Source organism: Schistocerca cancellata, chromosome 1, assembly GCF_023864275.1.
Source record: "Schistocerca cancellata isolate TAMUIC-IGC-003103 chromosome 1, iqSchCanc2.1, whole genome shotgun sequence".
Taxonomy (NCBI): domain Eukaryota; kingdom Metazoa; phylum Arthropoda; class Insecta; order Orthoptera; family Acrididae; genus Schistocerca; species Schistocerca cancellata.
In genome coordinates, this window is record NC_064626.1 from 13,406,965 (window position 1) to 13,429,304 (window position 22,340).

At 42.4% G+C, this 22,340-nt stretch overlaps 1 non-coding gene across 1 annotated transcript; it reads left to right on the forward strand.

Annotated features, from left to right (window-relative positions):
* Window positions 1-11,285: 11,285 nt before the first annotated feature.
* Window positions 11,286-11,359, forward strand: Trnar-gcg (transfer RNA arginine (anticodon GCG)). The gene has a single exon. It is a non-coding gene; the product is annotated as a tRNA-Arg (tRNA).
* The last annotated feature ends 10,981 nt before the right edge of the window (window positions 11,360-22,340 follow it).

The following is a 22,340-nucleotide window of genomic DNA, read 5'->3' on the forward strand; positions in this document are numbered from 1 at the left end:
ACATCCTGAGGACGTGGACGACGACTACATCGGCCAGGTGTTAACCAGAGCTGAGGAAGCTCCGCAGTTAGCTCGACTCCGCACGCTGCAGGCTCAAGAAAACGATCGCCGAAGGTATGACACGAGCCACCGCCCTGTTGTCTACCAGCCTGGTGACCTCGTCTGGATCTTCACTCCCGTTCGGAAGGTCGGTCTCTCTGAGTAGCTCCTCAGGCGCTACTTTGGACCTTATAAGGTTGTAAGACAGTTGTCTGGTGTTACTCAAGAAGTTGAAGATTTCGACCACAACACAAGATGACGAAAGATCAGAGAGACGCTCCACATCCTTCGAATGAAGCCCTACAAGGATCCTGCAACCCAGGGTAAATTCGAAGCTCCAGCGACAGGCAACAAGCGGAAAGGTGATGACGAGGGTAGCGGCAAAGGAAGTTCTAAGAAGATCACCGCCAGGGCGAACATCAGTCATCGGGAGTGGGAGTGTGCAGGACCGATGACTCGGTCGCGGACTAGGAGGACGTAACACCGAGTCGCTGTTCACTGAAGGAGGGAGCAATGTCGCACAAGAAGTTGAGTAGCACCGTGGTGAAGTGGTTATGATACTAAACTGTCGCTTGGAGGGTCGTGAGTTCAAAACTCACCTGGACTGTACGATTGTAATTTCTATATTCGGTTTGAGTATATTCTAGAAGTATCCACAAATGTCAAGAATCATTGTACTGGAATGTTCTGTAGCTGTATATGTACTTTATGTATTCTGGCCGGAGGCAGTTCGCTCCGCGTTCTTGTATGTGCAAGTGCTGAATAAAACTTCGTTAAGTGAAGTTAGTGTTCATTATTCATCTAATTACCTCTTATTCTACGCGGTACAATATGTCTGCTTCCTGTTGCTAGCAACAAGCGAAGAGAGAGGGAGACAAGAACAGCATTCTTCTCCCTTATTAAGTGCATAGAGGTTATTACATCTAAGGAGTTTACTCCTTTTACGCCGCCTATGCGGTCGATGAAACACATAAGGCCCATGTACATTTATTTTGTTGCTAGATAAAATTCTCATTCCATGTTTTTTTGTGTGTCTGCTGTTTTGCCTTCCCTGTGGTGTAGTTTGATAAGTCGTATTATTTTGATACTGTTTCTGGTTGCTATAACCAGCTGTCGTATTCGGAGATTGTTTGGAATTCTGTACCCGTTGTGGCGCCACGTTTGGTTGCACGGCGCTGGTTGTTCATTGGAGTTGCGCCCTTTGTTATGGTTACTCCGCCACAGCAGGTTACCGTGACCATTATATCCGTTGTTCATATACTCGTCATGCCGCCTTTTACTACTTTATACCAGTTACCATTATTTGACCCCTGATTTGGTTGTCTCCATTCGTTATGGTTATCATTACCGTTAGGTGTTTGGTTGATACTGTTGCAGCTGTTTTCAACTTTTTACTTATTAGATTAGATTAGATAAGTACTTGTTTCATAGATCATGAATACGACACTTCGTAATGATGTGCAACGTGTCACGTTAATAAATAAAAGGTGTCTATACAAGATATTACATTACACAAAATATTACATGACACTTAATATTTTTAATCATTATTATTATTATTTTTTGTGGGGGTTGGGGAAATTACCCGCTTATTATATCCAAAAATTCATCTAATGAGTAGAATGAGTTACCATTAAGAAATTCTTTTAATTTCCTTTTAAATGCTATATGGCTATCTGTCAGACTTTTGATGCTATTAGGTAAGTGACCAAAGACTTTCGTGGCAGCATAATTTACCCCCTTCTGAGCCAAAGTTAGATTTAACCTTCAGTAGTGAAGATCATCCTTTCTCCTAGTGTTGTAGCCATGTACACTGCTATTACCTTTGAATTCGTTCGGATTGTTAATAACAAATTTCATAAGTGAATATATATATTGTGAGGCTACAGTGAAGATCTCTAGCTCTTTAAATAAGTGTCTGCAGGATGATCTTGGATGAGCTCCAGCAATTATTCTGATTACACGCTTTTGTGCAATGAACATTCTTTTACTCAATGATGAGTTACCCCAGAATATGATGCCATAGGAAAGCAGAGAATGAAATTAGGCATGGTAAGCTAATTTACTCAGATGTATATCGCCAAAATTTGCAATGACCCTAATAGCACAAGTAGCTGAACTCAAACGTTTCAGCAGATCCTCAGTGTGTTTTTTCCAGTTCAACCCCTCATCAATGCATACACCTAGAAATTTTGAATATTCTACCTTAGCTACCGATTTCTGATCGAAGTCTATATTTATCAATGGTGTCATTCCATTTACTGTGTGGAACTGTATATACTGTGATTTTTCAAAGTTTAATGAGAGCCCATTTGTAGAGAACCACTTAATGATTTTCTGAAAAACATCGTTTACAATTTCACCAGTTGATTCTTGTCTGTTGGGTGTGATAGCTATATTTGTATCATCGGCAAAAAGTACCAGCTTTGTGTCTTCATAAATATAGAATGGCAAGTATATATTAAGAACAGCAGAGGACCCAAGACCGAACCTTGCAGCACCCCATTCTTGATTGTTCCCCAGTTTGAAGCCTTTGATAGATCACAAAAACTCCCAACGGGTGACTTCCAGTTACTCAGAGCATTTAATATTTCATTAGTGAAAGTATATATAGCTTTTTCCGTTGAAAAACCCTTTTGGAAACCAAACTGACATTTTGTTAAAACTTTATTTTTACAAAGGTGCGAAGCTACTCTACAATACATTAGTTTTTCAAAAATTTTGGATAAGGCAATCAGAAGAGAGATTGGGGGATAGCTGTTGACATCAAACGTATCCCCTTTTTTATGCAGTGGTTTAACAATGGCATACTTCAGTCTATCTGGGAACATACCCTGCTTCAGAGAGCTATTACATATGTGGCTAAGGATCCCACCTAATTCTTGGGAACAAGCTTTTATTATCCTGCTGGAAATGCCAATTCCATGTGAGCTTTTATTCTTGAGAGAGTTTATTATCTTCCTAATTTCAGCAGGAGAGGTGGGAGGAATTTCAGTTGTATCAAATGGTGTGGGTAAGGATTCTTCCATTAATTGCCTTGCTTCTTCTAATGAACATTTAGATCCTATTTTCTCTACAACATTTAAAAAATGATTATTGAAAATGTTTTTGACTTCCGGCTTGTTGTTTATCAAGTTTCCATTCGATTTGATGGTGATGCCATCACCCTGTACTCTTGGTTGCCCTGTCTCCCTTGTAATAATATTCCAAATTGTTTTGATTTTGTTGTTGTTGTTGTGGTCTTCAGTCCTGAGACTGGTTTGGTGCAGCTCTCTTCAGAGGTATTAATCTCAGACATGATGCACATGCTTCTGGACCTTTTAATAACCTTTCTTAATGTAGCACAGCAGTTTTTATAATATTTGGGTGTTTCTGGGTCATTACTCTTTCTTGTTGTTAGATAAAGTTCCCTTTTGTGGTTACAAGATATTTTATTCCTTTAGTAAGCCAAGGTTTTTTGCATGGTTTCTTATAATTTGATTTAACTACTTTCCTGGGGAAACAGTTTTCAAATTCTCTTACAAGTGTATCATGAAATAAGTTATATTTTAAATTAGCATCAGATTCCTTGTACACCTCATCCCAGTCTAACTGCTGAAGATTTTCTCTGAAATTTCTAATTGTTGAGTCATAATTGAATGCACAACTTTGGAGGGAAGTTTTGAATTATTGAATGGAGCTGAGCTGAGAACAACCTGCATGATTAAGTTTACCTTCACTTTTCATGTCTTCGATAAGCTGATCTTCAGAGTCAACAACCTCCATAAACTGTTCAGTGTCATATTTCGGTACATTGTACTTTTTTATGCCACTGGGTAATGTCATTGTAATTAGCCTTATTATGTCCCGTTGTTCATCCCAGTATATTGCCTTTTCAAAATACTTGCGGAGAGTTCCCAGTGTTGAATTGAACGTCTCAGAACTGAACAACTCCTTCCTTAGTCTTTCCTGTATACAACTGGACGGACCAGAACTTTGGTAAAAATGCCTACTCAAACTGCTGCAAGGTGTGGCATCTCTTGGCCGCGTCTGTTTCCCAAAGTGCCACGTCACCTTGTATTGGTGATACAATGAATTGAATTCTTTGCCTTTCCGTCCATCCCCGTGGAAAAACATTACGTAAATTTCTAACGAACACCACGGGATGTATGGTACGCTTTTCACTGTTGAACAGTTGAAGCTGCCTGTGTTTAATAACATTATCCTCTTTATGGTACAGTAAATTACCACTGTCCGTTTCCATCCTCACATCGGGCAGTGCACCGTAAGGCATTCCGCACTGAAAATAGCTGTTGTCAACCGAGGCACCTGATTGGCTACTGGTCCTCGACTCTCAGCTTGCTTTTCCAGCTCAGTTAGTCTCCGCACGACATCTATTTGCCAAATAGGTAACTCCGGTGGTACACGTGAGCCTAGCTGAACTATTCTGCTTGAATTGCGGCAGCGCTGGCGTCGGTTTTGGCGCCCAGATCCGCTGTCGCTTGTTCAACAGCTGATTTGATGTTTACTTCGATCTTTGATGAGATTTCGCGATCCTTTACAGATAGCCTCTCATCAGACTCGTTTTTTCGACCTTCAGTGCTTGGCCGTCTAGATATTTGTCTGTGTTCTGACGTGCCTCAAGCTCTACATTTTCCACACGACTTGTCAAGGCTTGAACCCCGTCTTTAAGGCTAGCGTGAGCTATTTCTAAATTTTGCATCTCACTTCTTAAGTTTTGGACTAGATCCGGTATTTCTTTGCATACACCACGCATTTCCATAAGTGCAGTATGTATGCTACTCAGTTTTTCTCTAAATTTTGTTCTCTTTGTTCAAGATACTGATCGTCAAAGCAAAAATTCTGCGAAGGGGTCAGCAATAGGTGAACACAACGGTGTTCCAACCATCCTACCACTTGACTAGCCCCCCCCCCCCTGCACATACAGTGGAGCTGTAGATCTCACATGTTCATTACTCTGTGGTGCATTATTTAGTATCCACAGAGCCTCGTCGCCCCCCCCCCCCCCCCCCCACCACCACACCAGCCGTTTCAGAAGGTATGTTTTCCGAAGCGGTGGCATGTGATTCAGAATATTCATTTCCATTCTGAACATCGTTTTCTACTTCCATATCGAGCGAATGGTGCTCGTCAGATACAGGTACCTTTGCCTACCCTGCTTTACCCATCACGGATTTAATTTGGGACAACTACAAGTTCAAACACTAAAACAAATGTATATATATCCCTCCCAAAATAAAACGCACAAATACACTCAGTACACTGTTAGCGCTGCTTACCGCATTTATCAAGGATTCTTGACGTATGTATGGCCTTGATATTTTGCACAAGTTCTTCCAGGACTCTTGCGCTTTAGGTCTTGCCTTTTTATTATACAGGTTTTGCTGCTTCAGTTCCTGTCGCTTCCTTTATCAAGAATATCTTCTTTCTTTCGTCTCTGGGGGTTTTTTGTTGTCCACAAAAAAATGTTTTACATAGGCATTAATGTCACACAATGGTGATGTAAGTACTTAAATCACACAATCACACACACACACACACACACACACACACACACACGCACACACACACAGATATTTTCATTCGCCGAAGTTGGGCGCCAAATGAAGTGGCTAAATGAAGTGGCTCTTCAAGAGGAGTACATTTATTTATTTATATTTTTCTCATTTGCCCTGTGTCTTTAAATACACGCACGAGTGTAATTGTCTGGTCCAATATGCAAAAATTGTTAAATGATTTTTACTTGGAATCTATCATTCAAAGAGCTTTTATAGGCTATACACTTTGATTTTTGACTTTTGAGGTATTTAACTATTTTAGAAAAATTGTTTCAAAAATGGTTTTACTTTTACGTAATTCGCAACTGAGCAGTAAAATCGTCAAACATAATGCACTGATTAACTTCCAAGGATATTACTTAAAAATGAAAATATAACAGTATTATAATTGGCCTCGGCGTATTTGTACTTTAAGAGCATGGGCTCAAATATTGAAATTATTGTGGACCCACACTACACTCTTACCATCATATTCAGGCTGTGGTACTCGAATCCTGGCTCTCGGCAGAAGCTGAAAAGTAAAATCTTGAAACTAATGTTGCTCTACGTTGTAGACCATCGCTGTGAAAAAATGTTTGTTGAATTTTAAAGCGGGCGATCTCTGCGCTCCCGCTACGATTCCGCTTTTTACGTCGACGCGTAATGGCGTCCGTTGTAGCAGCGGCCGCTAAAATTGCGGAGCTTAAGAAAAATTAATTTAATGCAAAGAACATAACATAAGGCTCACTGTACATCGAAATAACTCACATATAAACTTTAAAGTACTATATCAACAGCCTCTTAACTTCGTAGTACAATATGTGTGCTTCCTATTACTAGAAACAAGCGAAGAGAGAGGGAGAGAAGAACAGTCTAGGAGCCTTCTTAGCCCTTATTAATTGCATAGTAGTTATTGATACTAAGATTAATATGTGCAATATGAAAATTTTACGCGGTCGGTGAAAAACATAACGTTCGTGGTGAAATACATAACGTTCGTGCATATTTATTTCGTCCCGAGATACACTTCTCGTTCCAAGGTATAGGAGCCGTTGGCGGCAAACAGCAGGCAGTACGACGCCAGCGCCTGGACTCGACGCCGGACTGGCCACGCATCGCGACCCCCTGCTCCAGCTGTGAGGCGGCACTTTGTCTGCCTAAGAAGGTAGTCAGCTCGATTTGCAAGAGAACTTTTCTGAGGATAGCCTCATGCGAGGATTTATTTATGTTCTCTTCCAAGAACTTTCAGTTCTCAAAGAAGTCATTCCTTTATTTTCAAGAAGAATTTTTCTTCTTTGTTTTGAACTGCTAACAGAGCACAGAACTCGTGTTTGTTAAAGTAAACTGATCGTGTCAATAAATTGATTTGTGAGTGTAATCATTGTCTTACTGTAAAAGTGCTTCAAGCAGGGACACTTCACCTACACTGCCTTTTATCCTTGTTCTTTAATTTTCGTGCATATCATCTAGCCTCTCAGAAGTACAAAATTAAATAAAATTGGGAATAATGCTGGTCCATTTTTAAATACGGTATAATTTGCTATATTTTTATGATACGATGGCTCTAAATTTTCTCCATGAACTTGGTAAGCGTTGAGCAGAGAACCATTGTTTTTCAGTTAGACGTGCTGCCATACGTACGAGTAGCAGTCCAGTACACTAATATAACTACTGTTATTAGGCCTGTCTGGAATCCCGATATAATGTTAAATGTCAAAGCTATGACTTGTGCACAGCGATTCCAGTTATCTCTAAAGCCAGTTTGTTTAGGAGGGCTAACACTGGCAACCGTTTTGTACACTCTATTTAAGACTATGCAGCAGTTTATAACGGACACTTCAGAGTGTTATTGGATAGTTGCTTGCTCGGTCTTCACTGTCTTTATTATGACTATAGTTTCAGCTGTTTTTAAACTGTCTTGCATCTGCCCCAGTCTTACGATGTCAGTATAGAAACACGTAAGCCAGTCTCAAGCAGGGTTTCCCAAATTTATTATAAATTCAGAAAACGCGTGACCAATTCCAGCTGCCTTACTCGTTTCCAGTGCATTTGTAGCCCTGTTCATTTTTTCTTTATTAAAGGGTTCAGTTAAAATAGTGTTTTCAGTAAGTGTGTCATCTACTGCCATCCGGTTTTCCTTGACAATTATCGTGCACGCTTGGTCAACTGGGACTGTTGGTTCTGATGTTTGTGATGGGATGGTTGGTGTTTAGCACGGTTACTGCAGATGCAAGAAATCGCTACAGAGATCACGTTTTCTACCCAGATCGGTGAAGTCTATCTGCTCTGTACTGGTTTTCCTTCTTCCCCTTCTCTCTATATCAACAGTTTCCAACCTGGTAGTAATTACCCCTTGAAGGGTAAAATCAAATTTTATGAGGGGTGAAAACGAAAGGGTTTTATCGTGTTTCGTTTGTCAAATTACATTTTTTAAAAAGATAATATTAATTATGTGAGTTATAATTAATTACTTTTTCTCAGTCACTATCAATAAAGCATGACACTATGTGGTGGAGGTTCCCAGGCTCCTCAAGTACACACATACTTTGTGCTTTCTACCATACGTCGATGACTGTAAAAACGAGACACAGAGGCCTATACGTAACAGACTGTAGATATATGATGAAAATTCTTCTCCATGTTCTAGATATTTCGCGCAACTGGCCACAAATCGCTTCATTACTCACTTCAAAACAGGTAGTATTAATTGACAGCATGACACAACAGTAACTGCATCAGGGTTACTATAATGGTGTACACATTATTATTATTATTATTATTATTATTATTATTATTATTATTATTGTAGTCCCCAGACACAAAGCATTAACACCCTCAGTCTTTCAGTTTGTTCCATTGCCAAAGTAAAAAGTCCAACAATCAAGTGATTTACCAACAGTAAACACATTTTAATTTGGTTGGTTTGAATTGGGGTTGTAGGTGAAACAATTGCCGCTAGGGAGAGGGGCAGCGCAGAGGAGGAGCATGTTTTGCAACGAGCATCTGCCCTCACTGTGGATAGTTAGCTTCCTTATCCGAGAAGTAGTTGTAGCAGCAGTCGCAATGCACCGAGGGGAATTGCTGATTCCTGCAGCATTCGTATGTGGCATGCAAGACTTATAGATGTGAAGGTACAGTACTGACAGTGATAACAGATATAATAAAAGCATGGGACAGAATCTATTTGGAACATGATTTATGATCTGTGTGACTGAGAAACACTCAAACACAGAAAAAACACCAGGTAGGAAAATCATCAATGTAGGAAAAGATAGATTGCTACTTAGCGTAAAGAAGGCACCGGAATGCTACCTCCGAGCCACAATGTATGTACGACAGTCCGCGCACAACGCAGACTTCGTGACCGCGCGAATTGTTGATGCAGCATCTAATAACCCAGATTCTTTCCTCTGATAGTGAATTATGTTTATTGCTATTGATCCCACTTCACACCTCATGCTGACGTACTTCCGAGTTTTGTTCTCCACACCTGCCTGTGCCGCATGAACTTTTGATCTTCGACCTAACCCCATTCCCTCTCTCTTCGCTTATCACAACACACACGTTCTCGCATACCTTATCGTTCCTTTTCACTCACGTTTCTAGCGTATTTGTAGGCATTCCTCCGCAAGATGCTGGAGTTGGCGGTTGTGTGTGTGTGTGTGTGTGTGTGTGTGTGTGTGTGTGTGTGTGTCCTCTCTTTACTGACAAAGGGTGTTTCTGAAAGCTACATGAGAGTGTCTTTTAATCGTGTCTGTCTGCAACTTGATAAGTAGCAATCTGTCTTTTTCTACATTGTTCAAATACAAAAGAGGTTGTTAGGCACAAGCAATACCAATCACCTCATTGTGTCATTAGTTGGTGGCTTAATAAAACACAAAACTAACTATAATACATCTTTCATCATTTTAGAAATAAAAGTCTTTAAAGAAAATTGTTTTTCATTCAAAAGTTTAGTTAGGTGCTGAAGTTGATGATGGGGTGGAGGGGGAAGGGGTGGCGTCGTACCACCCAATATCTGATTGAGCTCATGGGTAATCGTGTACGAAAGTTTGGAAACCACTGTTCTATATTAAATGACTGTAGCAGTGTGTCCGGAACACAGAGTTATGTTATATACTGTTCCAGTCATTATGCCCTCGTAAGTGTGAGTAAACCTCTAGAGTGACAAAGCCAGTTATCCTTTCTTTTGTGGTTCCTGAGCGATTCTGATTACTGTACCCCAATATTTACACTGACCAGTCAGAGTTGCCCACGAGGGAAACCTCAAAGTACATTCGTAGAATGAGGCAATAGGTTCTGAGTTGTATTCAGGGTGGCTACGCAGAGTTCGGGATATGGATCACTTTGCGAATGAGCAGAATTGAAGGTTTCCTATCTTCATCATCAAAGACCGGACGACTGTCAAACTGTCCCATCCAATTCATCGATGTCTACCATTTGCATCATTTGAAGAATACCACAAGTTGGTGACTATTAAAATCTCCAAAATGCTCAATGACACTGATCGAAGAATTCTTAATAACCTCACTACATATTATCAAGCACTTTAGGACGATAATATACCACAAGCAATGGCATCCAATCTATTCATAAGATATTTATTCCAGTCTTAACTTAAATTTTTGCTGCTTTTTCCCCCCAGCCATTTTTTGGGTCATAGTACTATGTGGGCGTTGTTGTTGTTGGTGGTGGTGGTGGCAGCGGTTTTCAGGGTGATGGCTAGCTTGATGTAACAGTTAACACGAATGTATCCTCTGCAAGATTCTTTATCTCTGCTGTTACCTGCATCCATCTGAACCTGCTTACTGTGTTACTCAAGCCTTGGTCCTCCTCTATTGCCCCCTACCCTCCCCCCACACACACTCTCTTCCCTCCATTACCAAACTGTTGATTCCTTGGTGCTGCAAGATGTGTCCTATCAACCACTTACTTTATTTAGACAAGTTGTAACACAAGGCTCTTTCCTCCCTGACTCAAATCAGTACCTGTTCACGGTAATCTGATCTATCCATCTAATCTACAGCATTCTTCTGGAGCACAACATGTCACAAGCTTCTATTTTCTTCTTGTCATGTGTGATTAACATCGGTGAACTACTCCTTTATCAGATTATGACACGTAAGTCGTCATCATGCCTATAGATATGTTACTCTAATGTAAGGAACCCCATGTGTATGTCATATACGAGGTGTGATCAAAAAGTAATGGGAAGTTTTGTTTTTCTTCAAGAATCTTTATTTATTCAACATCAACTATGTCTCCTTTACAGTAATTCCCCTCACATATAATACCCTTGTGCCAGCACTTTTTCGAACCTTGGAAACACTTCTGTTATAACTCACTTTCATTATGGTTTTCAGCTCCTTCACCGATTCTTTCTTTATCTCATAAGTGGTAGCAAAACGACATCGTTTCGTTGTTCTCTACAGTCTCAAGAATAGAAATAAGTCACAGGGGACCATGTCGTCTCCTACCTTCCAAACTTTACAGAAGCTCTCCTGCGAACCTTGCAGAACTAGCACTCCTGAAAGAAAGGATATTGCGGAGACATGGCTTAGCCACAGCCTGGGGGATGTTTCCAGAATGAGATTTTCACTCTGCAGCGGAGTGTGCGCTGATAGGTTCTCAGGAGAGCTTCTGTAAAGTTTGGAAGGTAGGAGACGAGATACTGGCAGAAGTAAAGCTGTGAGTACCGGGCGTGAGTCGTGCTGGGTAGCTCAGATGGTAGAGCGCTTGCCCGCGAAAAGCAAAGGTCCCGAGTTCGAGTCTCGGTCCGGCACACAGTTTTAATCTGCCAGGAAGTTTCACATCTGAAAAAATTGCTTGGCATGAGCTAAAGGATGTGTTAACATCATCAGCAACCTCTCTAATGATTCACTGATTTTCCAGATTCATATTCTCTACTCCTTCCACATTGTCGTAAGTAACTGATGTTCTAGGGCATCTAGGCATTTGTCATCTTCAATGTCTTCTTGAGCCTCTCTGATATGTTTGTACCACTAGTAAACTCTTGCCGCCAAAAACCACAGTCATCATTTTGAACGCAGTGCTGCATTTTATTCCATTTTTGAAGCTAAATTTATTGCAAGTTCTTTGATCCATCTGTTTCAAAAGTAAAACTTCGCTCAGATCTCGAAAAGATGAGTAACCTTTTCGACTGTCAATAATAAACTGAATATTCAAAACAGCTGGAAATGGAAACATACACCAGGAATATGTTTACCAACAAGATAAAAAAATTGAAAATCGGATGTATAAAGCCAGCAAAGTTGAAAAATTCCTGGTACCTTTTGATCACACCTCGCGTACTCTGCTACCTGAGTAGCAAGTTCCTCTGCGCAGTGTACATCTGATCTATTAAATGGGGCCCTACAGTTCTCCAGTTCTCCACCCAGTAGCAGGGCTCAAGAACCCATATCTGAGATAATCACAGCATATGTGCCTCCAGTTTAATCCTCTCACTTGGCTTCAAATTAGAGAACTACAATCAGTTCTAAGTATGATGCTGCAAATGGTCAAATGTGCTTCTAATGTCTTCATCAATTTTAGTAAGTCATCCAAAGGAACTGAAGATGGCTGCAGAACCTACGTGGCACGTGTCATTTGTTCTGTCACGAGCTGATTGTGTTGCTCAGTGCGTCTAATAACTGGCACCACCGCCATTATAATGGCTGCCAGCACAGCCATTTCGACGTCACTGATGAGAACATCTGGCAAATGTACTGAGTGCATGCTGGCCTCCCTAACTTGTCTGGTGTTTCTCTGAGTGGCTCCAGAAACCACTTTATTTCGGAACTCAGAGTTGCCAAGATACCCACCCTCCGTGCATGTCTGGAATTTCAGTTCCCTCTAATTAACTTTTTTTTTTGTAGACTTTAAATGTTTGGTAGATACTCGTGTCCAACAAATTAAGCTGTATTAATAACTTTAATTGCTCTTATATAATGAAGCCTTGAAACTAACCGTGTATTTTCTGTGGTTGCAGCAAGTAGTGACGAGGTATTCATCTTGTGTGTAAGAGAAGCACAACATGAGTGACCGTGAACATTACATGTACAGATTGAATTGTGGATCCACGATTTGTTGGGTTGTGGAATCAGCAGTTGGAGCAGCAGCAGCATTTGCTTCAGCAGCAACTGTTTGCAGCAGCAACGACGACGATAGCTGCTGCAACGACAGCAACTTACGGGCAACTACTGTCCCACCCTCCACACTCACAGCGATCTCGCTTCTCACATTCGGCAGTGACCGCGAGGAACAGAGTTTGTACGCAGCACCCCTCGTAGTGGAACACGTTACTTCCACTACCAGACCAAAAGAGTTTGAGGCGACACAGAGGATTCCCTCCAGCAGAGACCCACCCTGGACGAGCTTACAGATAACCTGGTGCAGTACCGTGACCACTGAATGCACAAATATTATGTAAATAGCCTCTTACGAGGCACATTATTTAAAGACACAAGCGACCGTCATGTCCAGATTGACTGTCTCAAGTACCAGAAGTACTCACAGGCACGGCACTACACGTTGAAACGTCCCCTTAGAACAATTTATACAAGACTGTGCTTAAACTGACACACAATATTTTTTTAGCGCAACGCAATCTGACTTTCAGAAATCCCTACAAAGGAATGGCCCTAACTAACATTAACCTGTACCTTTCACAAATCACTTACCTCACCAAAAATCTTCGTCACTCGAACTACTGCAATACAGCGAGCGCCACTACTGCCAGCTAAATAAAAGATTCAAACTACGGAAGTCACTAACTACTGATAGGGATAGTTAGCAAATGAAAGATTTTAATAGAGAACAAACAATGTATTTACCTTAATAGTCATAATATATATAGCAGTTCATGACAAATTACAAAACTCCGCCATCTCTCTCCCCACATCCACCACTGCTGGCGGCTCACCTCCAACTGCGCAACGCTACGCGCTGTTCACATCCAGCTGCCGCTGCCCAACACTACAATGGCAGACAACAATGCAAACTAGACACAGACTGCACACAGCACAGACAGTGATTTTCATACAGAGCGCTACGTAACGTTGCCAATAAGAAAATATTAACAGCCTACTTACATAGCCCCCATGCTCCCCACAAAAAATTTTACAAATTTTTTTGGGCAGTGGGCAATACATATTTGTTAAAATTTTTCATAATCGTAATTACAATAACAAAGAAATCAAATGCACACACTTATTGATACAATGTTGGTCAAAAGCTAAAATTTTCTCACAGTCCATAAAGATAGTCCTGATCATTCATCATAATAGTAATTACAGTTTTCTATGTAAGTAGGCTGTTTATGTTTTCTTATTGGCAACGTTACGTAGCGCTCTGTATGAAAATCACTGTCTGTGCTGTGTGCAGTCTGTGGCTAGTTAGCATTGTTGTCTGCCATTGTAGTGTTGGGCAGCGGCAGCTGGATGTGAACCGCGCGTAGCATTGCGCAGTTGGAGGTGAGCCACCAGCAGTGGTGGATGTGGGGAGAGAGATGGCGGAGTTTTGTAATTTGTCATGAACTGCTATATATATTATGACTATTAAGGTAAATACATTGTTTGTTCTCTATTAAAATCTTTCATTTGCTAACTATCCCTATCAGTAGTTAGTGACTTCCGTAGTTTGAATCTTTTATTTAGCTGGCAGTAGTGGCACTCGCTGTATTGCAGTAGTTAGAGTGACGAAGATTTTTGGTGAGGTAAGTGATTTGTGAAAGGTACAGGTTAATGTTAGTTAGGGCCATTCCTTTGTAGGGATTTCTGAAAGTCAGATTGCGTTGCGCTAAAAAAATATTGTGTGTCAGTTTAAGCACAGTCTTGTATAAATTGTTCTAAGGGGACGTTTCAACGTCACCTGTACAGCTCCGATCGATTGCTACCTTAGCCATCACCCTACCACACGAATGTCAGACAGAAATCAATGAGTGGAAAATCCAGTATGGAATGTAACAATACTATGAGGAGGTAAGTTGGTACTCACCTTATAGCGGAGATACTGACTCTAACAATTAACTGTGAATGTCTTTTTGTTGTGCCTATCTGCGACTCAGTATCTCCGCTATAAGGTGAGTACCAACTTACATCCTCATAGGAATGTCAGACAGAGCTTTCCATCTGGCCCGAGCTTTCTTACTGCCAAAGCTGTGGCGCTCGCCCGACCGCAGAGCTGTTTGCGCGGTTTCCAGTCGGACAGCCCACATCGCCACTGTCTGTCACGTCACCCAAAGTGGACTGAAAAGCCCTCACCACCTGTGGAGGCCAACACTGTCCATCAGTTGAAGGGCAGATGCTATAATCAGTGTCTGTGGGTACAGCTCCACATCAACACTTCGATGTTGGCACTACAGCAACACGGTTAGCTATGGAGACGCACAGACGATTATCTCAGCCCCTGTCATGCTGTGTACCGTACTCCTGCCCAGGTACGGCCGGCCGCCCATTACAATTTTGTGCATATGCTGTGCCTCGGACACTTTCACATCTGTTAAACTGTGTCTTCGGTTTGTAATAGTGTATGAGAGCTCTCTCTAACATATTAACCATGCATTCTATTAAGTCACTGCTTTATGACTATAGACACTGTTTGTGTGGTGTCAGAGGTCGTTTCCTTCTGAGAAATGGGTAACAATTGTAATTATTTTCTCTCTCTGTTTCATCAAGGTTTAGGATGTGTAAACGGACTTTCTGAACACATCACGCTATTCCATGGTCTGAACGTGACCGCTCTATACCTTATACAGCTGGAAGTAAGACTACAGTCGGTACCTGAGCTGTGACAGATACCTATCTACTACCTCACCCCAAAGAATTAATTTCTTGCCTTCAAGGTGCGCATTGGTACAAATGGAATGACCTTTCTGTAGTTCCGGTACTTCCAGTTTAATCTCTGTGCAGTCTCTCGAACTTTCACGGAGTAAAAGATATCATCTACATCTACATCTACATCTATACTCCGCGAGCCACCTTACGGTGTGTGGCGGAGGGTACTTATTGTACCACTATCTGATCCCCCCTTCCCTGTTCCATTCACGAATTGTGCGTGGGAAGAACGACTGCTTGTAAGTCTCCGTATTTGCTCTAATTTCTCGGATCTTTTCGTTGTGATCATTACGCGAGATATATGTGGGCGGTAGTAATATGTTGCCCATCTCTTCCCGGAATGTGCTCTCTCGTAATTTCGATAATAAACCTCTCCGTATTGCGTAACGCCTTTCTTGAAGTGTCCGCCACTGGAGCTTGTTCAGCATCTCCGTAACGCTCTCGCGCTGACTAAATGTCCCCATGACGAATCGCGCTGCTTTTCGCTGGATCATGTCTATCTCTTCTATTAATCCAACCTGGTAAGGGTCCCATACTGATGAGCAATACTCAAGAATCGGACGAACAAGCGTTTTGTAAGCTACTTCTTTCGTCGATGAGTCACATTTTCTTAGAATTCTTCCTATGAATCTCAACCTGGCGCCTGCTTTTCCCACTATTTGTTTTATGTGATCATTCCACTTCAGATCGCTCCGGATAGTAACTCCTAAGTATTTTACGGTCGTTACCGCTTCCAATGATTTACCACCTATGGCATAATCGTACTGGAATGGATTTCTGCCCCTATGTATGCGCATTATATTACATTTATCTACGTTTAGGGAAAGCTGCCAGCTGTCGCACCATGCATTAATCCTCTGCAGGTCTTCCTGGAGTACGTACGAGTCTTCTGATGTTGCTACTTTCTTGTAGACAACCGTGTCATCTGCAAATAGCCTCATGGAGCTACCGATGTTGTCAACTAAGTCATTTATGTATATTGTAAACAATAAAGGTCCTATCACGCTTCCTTGCGGTACTCCCGAAATTACCTCTACATCTGCAGATTTTGAACCGTTAAGAATGACATGTTGTGTTCTTTCTTCTAGGAAATCCTGAATCCAATCACAAACCTGGTCCGATATTCCGTAAGCTCGTATTTTTTTCATTAAACGTAAGTGCGGAACCGTATCAAATGCCTTCCTGAAGTCCAGGAATACGGCATCAATCTGCTCGCCAGTGTCTACGGCACTGTGAATTTCTTGGGCAAATAGGGCGAGCTGAGTTTCACATGATCTCTGTTTGCGGAATCCATGTTGGTTATGATGAAGGAGATTTGTATTATCTAAGAACGTCATAATACGAGAACACAAAACATGTTCCATTATTCTACAACAGATTGACGTAAGCGAAATAGGCCTATAATTATTCGCATCTGATTTATGACCCTTCTTGAAAATGGGAACGACCTGCGCTTTCTTCCAGTCGCTAGGTACTTTACGTTCTTCCAGCGATCTACGATAAATTGCTGATAGAAAGGGGGCAAGTTCTTTAGCATAATCACTGTAGAATCTTAAGGGTATCTCGTCTGGTCCGGATGCTTTTCCGCTACTAAGTGATAGCAGTTGTTTTTCAATTCCGATATCGTTTATTTCAATATTTTCCATTTTGGCGTCCGTGCGACGGCTGAAGTCAGGGACCGTGTTACGATTTTCCGCAGTGAAACAGTTTCGGAACACTGAATTCAGTATTTCTGCCTTTCTTCGGTCGTCCTCTGTTTCGGTGCCATCGTGGTCAACGAGTGACTGAATAGGGGATTTAGATCCGCTTACAGATTTTACATATGACCAAAACTTTTTAGGGTTCTTGTTTAGATTGTTTGCCAATGTTTTATGTTCGAATCCGTTGAATGCTTCTCTCATTGCTCTCTTTACGCTCTTTTTCGCTTCGTTCAGCTTTTCCTTATCAGCTATGATTCGACTACTCTTAAACCTATGATGAAGCTTTCTTTGTTTCCGTAGTACCTTTCGTACATGACTGTTATACCACGGTGGATCTTTCCCCTCGCTTTGGACCTTAGTCGGTACGAACTTATCAATCACCGAATAGCAGACATGTCGAGTTGACAGACACACGTGAAAGATCAAATATAACCATATAGTTTCAGAGAACTTTTCGAGTCTCAAACATCCCCGGAAGGTCTTCCCCTTCCACCGAGACTCTTTCTCCATCTCAAACAAGTGATGTCAGCCAAACATTATGTGGTAATCAGCCGCGTACCAGTGGATGGATGGGACGGAACAGATACCGTCGATGTACTGTAATAATAAGTATCACAGTTGATAGTGCGATCAATTTTAGCAGTTTTCCAATTTCTGTATCATCGCCAAACCGCCCCTCCGTTACTTTGCAAGGACCATGTACTTGATAGCGAATGTAGATAGATGACTGTGCAGTACATCCATTCATTGTTAGTTCTCGAACATATACACCAGACTTTACCAGACAGCGATGTACATATTTATAGCACTTCGATCATAGGGCATAAGTCGCCCTATGCGGATGGGAGTCGCAAAGTACTCTCGCATCCTTAGGACACCTGAAGTAGACCGCTGCTTTCCACGTCTCTTGAAGGAGCAGAGCGAGCCGAGTCCGTAACTGCTGTTCCGCGCCGACCCAAGTGCACAAGATCTCTCCAGATGCGCGCATGCATCGGTGTGTAGTAGATATGAAAGTGTGATGTAACACTGTTATGAAGAATAAACATGTGATTTATGCGTGATGGAGCTTCAGACGGATTCTAAGGCTACACGTTTCTGCACTTAAAACACACTATAATGTTAAGGTGGTGCGGCTTCCGGCCTATTAATCGTGCGCAATGCAATGCTGTTAACTCTGAAATGTGAGAAATATATCCCCAGCGCATGACACATTTTCCATGCAAGTTTCTCTATGATAAACTATGGTGAAAAACTGTAAAGTGATAAAACTACTACCTTTCACACGAAAGAAAACATCAATTCTATGTAACACAAACGCCACGTAGATTTCCAGGAGTGTGTAGCGCCCACTGTTCACTTCTGATCACGGTTCAGAAATTATACTACGCTCCCATCAGTCCTATATACATACTTTTTTAGTTTTGCATCAACCCAGCTCCCAGAACTCCTGAAGACAGACGTTGACTGTGGTGGATATTGTATCACAGACAATAGTACCTTTAACTGTTCAGGGAGGTCACTAAACCCGCCCAAAGATGTAAACAACCATGCATGAGCACCGCCCATTAGACGGAGCGGCTCTGACAGTCGATCAGTTCCAGTCATTCCATCAGGAAGGTGGTACACGGCTCGTGTTGTCTGTAGTTTAACCATCCCTGGACGGTCAATACCGCGGTTCGATCGCGTCCGCATTGTGCCAGGAAGGGCTCTCAACCAGAGAAGTGTCCAGGCGTCTCGGAGTGAACCAAAGCGATGTTGTTCGGACATGGAGGAGATACAGAGAGATAGGAACTGTCGATGACATACCTCGCTCAGGCCGCCTAAGGGCTACTACTGCAGTGGATGGCCGCTACCTACGGATTATGGCTCGGAGGAATCCTGACAGCAACGCCACCATGTTGAATAATGATTTTCGTGTAGCCACAGGACGTCGTGTTACGACTGAAACTGTGTGCAAAAGGTTGCATGATGGGCAACTTCACTCCCGACGTCCATGGCGAGATCCATCTTTGCAACCACGACACCATGCAGCATCGTACAAATGGGTCAAACAACATGCCGAATGGACCGCTCAGTACTGGCATCACGTTCTCTTCACCGATGAGTGTCGCATATGTCTTCAACCAGACTATCGTTCAAATGGTTCAAATGGCTCTGAGCACTATGGTACTTAACTTCTAAAGTCATCAGTCCCCTAGAAATTAGAACTACTTAAACCTAACTAAGGACAACACACACACACATGCCCGAGGCAGGATTCGAACCTGCGACCGTAACGGTCGCGCGGTTCCAGACTGTAGCGCCTAGAACCGCTCGGCCATCCCGGCCCGCGGCAATCGTCGGAGACGTGTTTGGAGGCAACTCGGTCAGGCTGAACGTCTTAGACACACTATCCAGCGAGTGTAGCAAGGTGAAGGTTCCATGATGTTTTGGGGTGGCATTATGTGGGGCCGACGTACGCCACTGGTGGTCATGGAAGTCGATGTAACGGCTGTACGATACGTGAATACCATCCTCCGACCGATAGTGGAACCATATCGGCAGCATATTGGCGAGGCATTTATCTCCATGGACGCCAAGTCGCACCCTCATCGTGAACCTCTTGTGAATGACTTCCTCCAGGATAACGACATCGCTCGACTAGAGTGGCCAGCATGTTCTCCAGGCACGAACCGTATCAATCATGCCTGGGATAGATTGAAAAGGGCTGTTTATGAACGACATGACCCACCAACCACTCTGAGGGATCTGCGCCGAATCGCCATTGAGGAGTGGGACAATCTGGACCAACAGTGCCTTGATGAATTTGTGGATAGTATACCACGACAAATACAGGCATGGATCAATGCGAGGGGACTTGCTACTAGGTATTAGAGGTACCAGTGTGTACAGCAATCTGGACCACCACCTCTGAAGGTCTCGCTATATGGTGGTACATGATGCAAAGTGTGGTTTTCATGAACAATAGAAAGGGCGGAAATGATGTTTATTTTTATCTCTATTCCAATTTTCTGTACAGGTTCCGGAACTCTCGGAACAGAGGTGATGCAAAACTTTTTTTGATGTGTGTAAAATGTTCGTTAGTAACGGAGAATACATCTTACAACGAAAGAGACAAACGCATAGCAGCGATGTGAAATTACACGTCGTGCCGCCACTAACTCCGTAAATAAGGATATCTGTCTAGCAGATGTATATACGCGGATTGCAGTACCTCACAAACACCTGTCGCTAACTTAGAATCACTGTAGTTATTAAACCGAAGACTCGATTTTATGTCCAAGATGCGACAGGGGAACGGAAAAAGTTGGGTAAATCTTCGTTCGTCTAGAGGAATGTGCCGAAACAGAATGGACATGTTTCATTGTCATCATGCATTAGATGGAAGTCCTCTGGTGACTGATAGATTTGTTGTTAACGATCGCAAGTAGACAGTGTTCTAAGTCACACACAGAACTCGCAGTTGTATACGAGTCGATCGCAGGTTATACCGCACAAGTGATGCACGCCGCCAGAACAACGGAAAAAATACTTGATAAATGACCTGCAGCAACATCTCCCTCTCAAGCGATCACTCCATCTACTTCCTATAGTCTTTTAACACAGATCCACATAAGTTTAGAGGCAGATAGCTCTCTTTTCCAGGAAAGCATCAAAGACAACAATCGACTTGCATGTATCAATATTAACTCAATAGACATACAGTAAAATGTTGCCATACAGCAGCTGTTTGGTAGCTGACGCCACAAGATGGTGACTGGAGGAGAGTACAGAGAAGCACAGTGTAAATATTGTTTGTTGGGGTTTAAAACACCTAAATAGTCCTGCACAGGTTCAAACGCGCGATCCATTCTGTAGCTGCACACTGCAGTCACCCCAGCTGGTAATACAACGCTCTTCGGCTGAGGACACTTTATAAAAAATTATAAGGCAATTGCCGACAACTTTGGGGTCACATCTCGGCTTGTGATCCGACATATATAAATTCATCACTCTACATTTGGTGGTCATCCATGTTAATCATTATATTCCAACTGTCTTATCATTGTCGACAAAGAACGATTGTTTCCCTGCTTCCATGTCAATGCTTTCTCATATTCCTCTTGCTGTCGCTTACTCATTCCCATATACTTGAAGTGTCCTCCATAAAGCAGAAGACACGCAAGTACTCCCTCAATATCTCCGCATTTCGTCGTATTTTCCCTCAATTACGTATTTTTCGTAATTTTACGTATTTATGTCATTTCTACCCATACGATCATGACGTCACTTCTAGTGCCGTATTCTAAAATTGCTAAATTGCTTGTAAATATAGCACAGTTGCCAACATCTAGCGCAAATGCATTTTTTTCTGGTCAGACGGTATAAAACAGCACTGTACTCAAATGCATCCAGTCACCTCCAACAGCATATTCTACAGTTACAATGAGTTTGATCTGTTTTCTGTATGCCCATGTGTTGCGGACGGCTCCGATGACCCTGAGTAGACCTGAGTTAGTCTTCGCGTGTGAATCCACTACAGATTATATCCGGAGCGATGTTGGGATGCGGATCCGTGATAGGCCATGTGCAGGGTAGGGTTTGAAACGGATCTGCCACGCGCTGCATCCGGAGTGATGTTCGGGGGCGGATCCACAACACGTCACATCTGGGATAGGGCTCGAAGATGGATCAGCCGCGCGTTACGTCCGGAGATGTGTTCTGGGTTCGAAGTTGGATCCACAAGCGGGAGGACCGGGTCATGGGATCCGACCGCAACACGTGCGCAGACACAGGCGTGCAGGGAACAGAGCAAATGTGCTGCAGTCGTAGAATATATGGTTGGAAGTGACTGGACGCATTCGAGTACAGTGCTATACTATACCGTCCAACCAGAAAAGTAGTGCATTGCGCTAGGTGTTGACGTTTTTAATCATTGTTTCAAAGTTTTCTTTAAAATGAACGTAAATACACTACTGGCCATTAAAATTGCTACACCAAGAAGAAATGCAGATGATAAACGGGTATTCATTGGACAAATATATTATACTAGGACTGACATGTGATTACATTTTCACGTAATTCGGGAGCATAGATCCTAAGAAATCAGTACCCAGAACAACCACCTCTGGCCGTAATAACGGCCTTGATACGCCTGGGCATTGAGTCAAACAGAGCTTGGATGGCGTGCACAGGTACAGCTGCCCATGCAGAGTAATGCCTGGCGTATTGTGACGAGCCAGTTGCTCGGC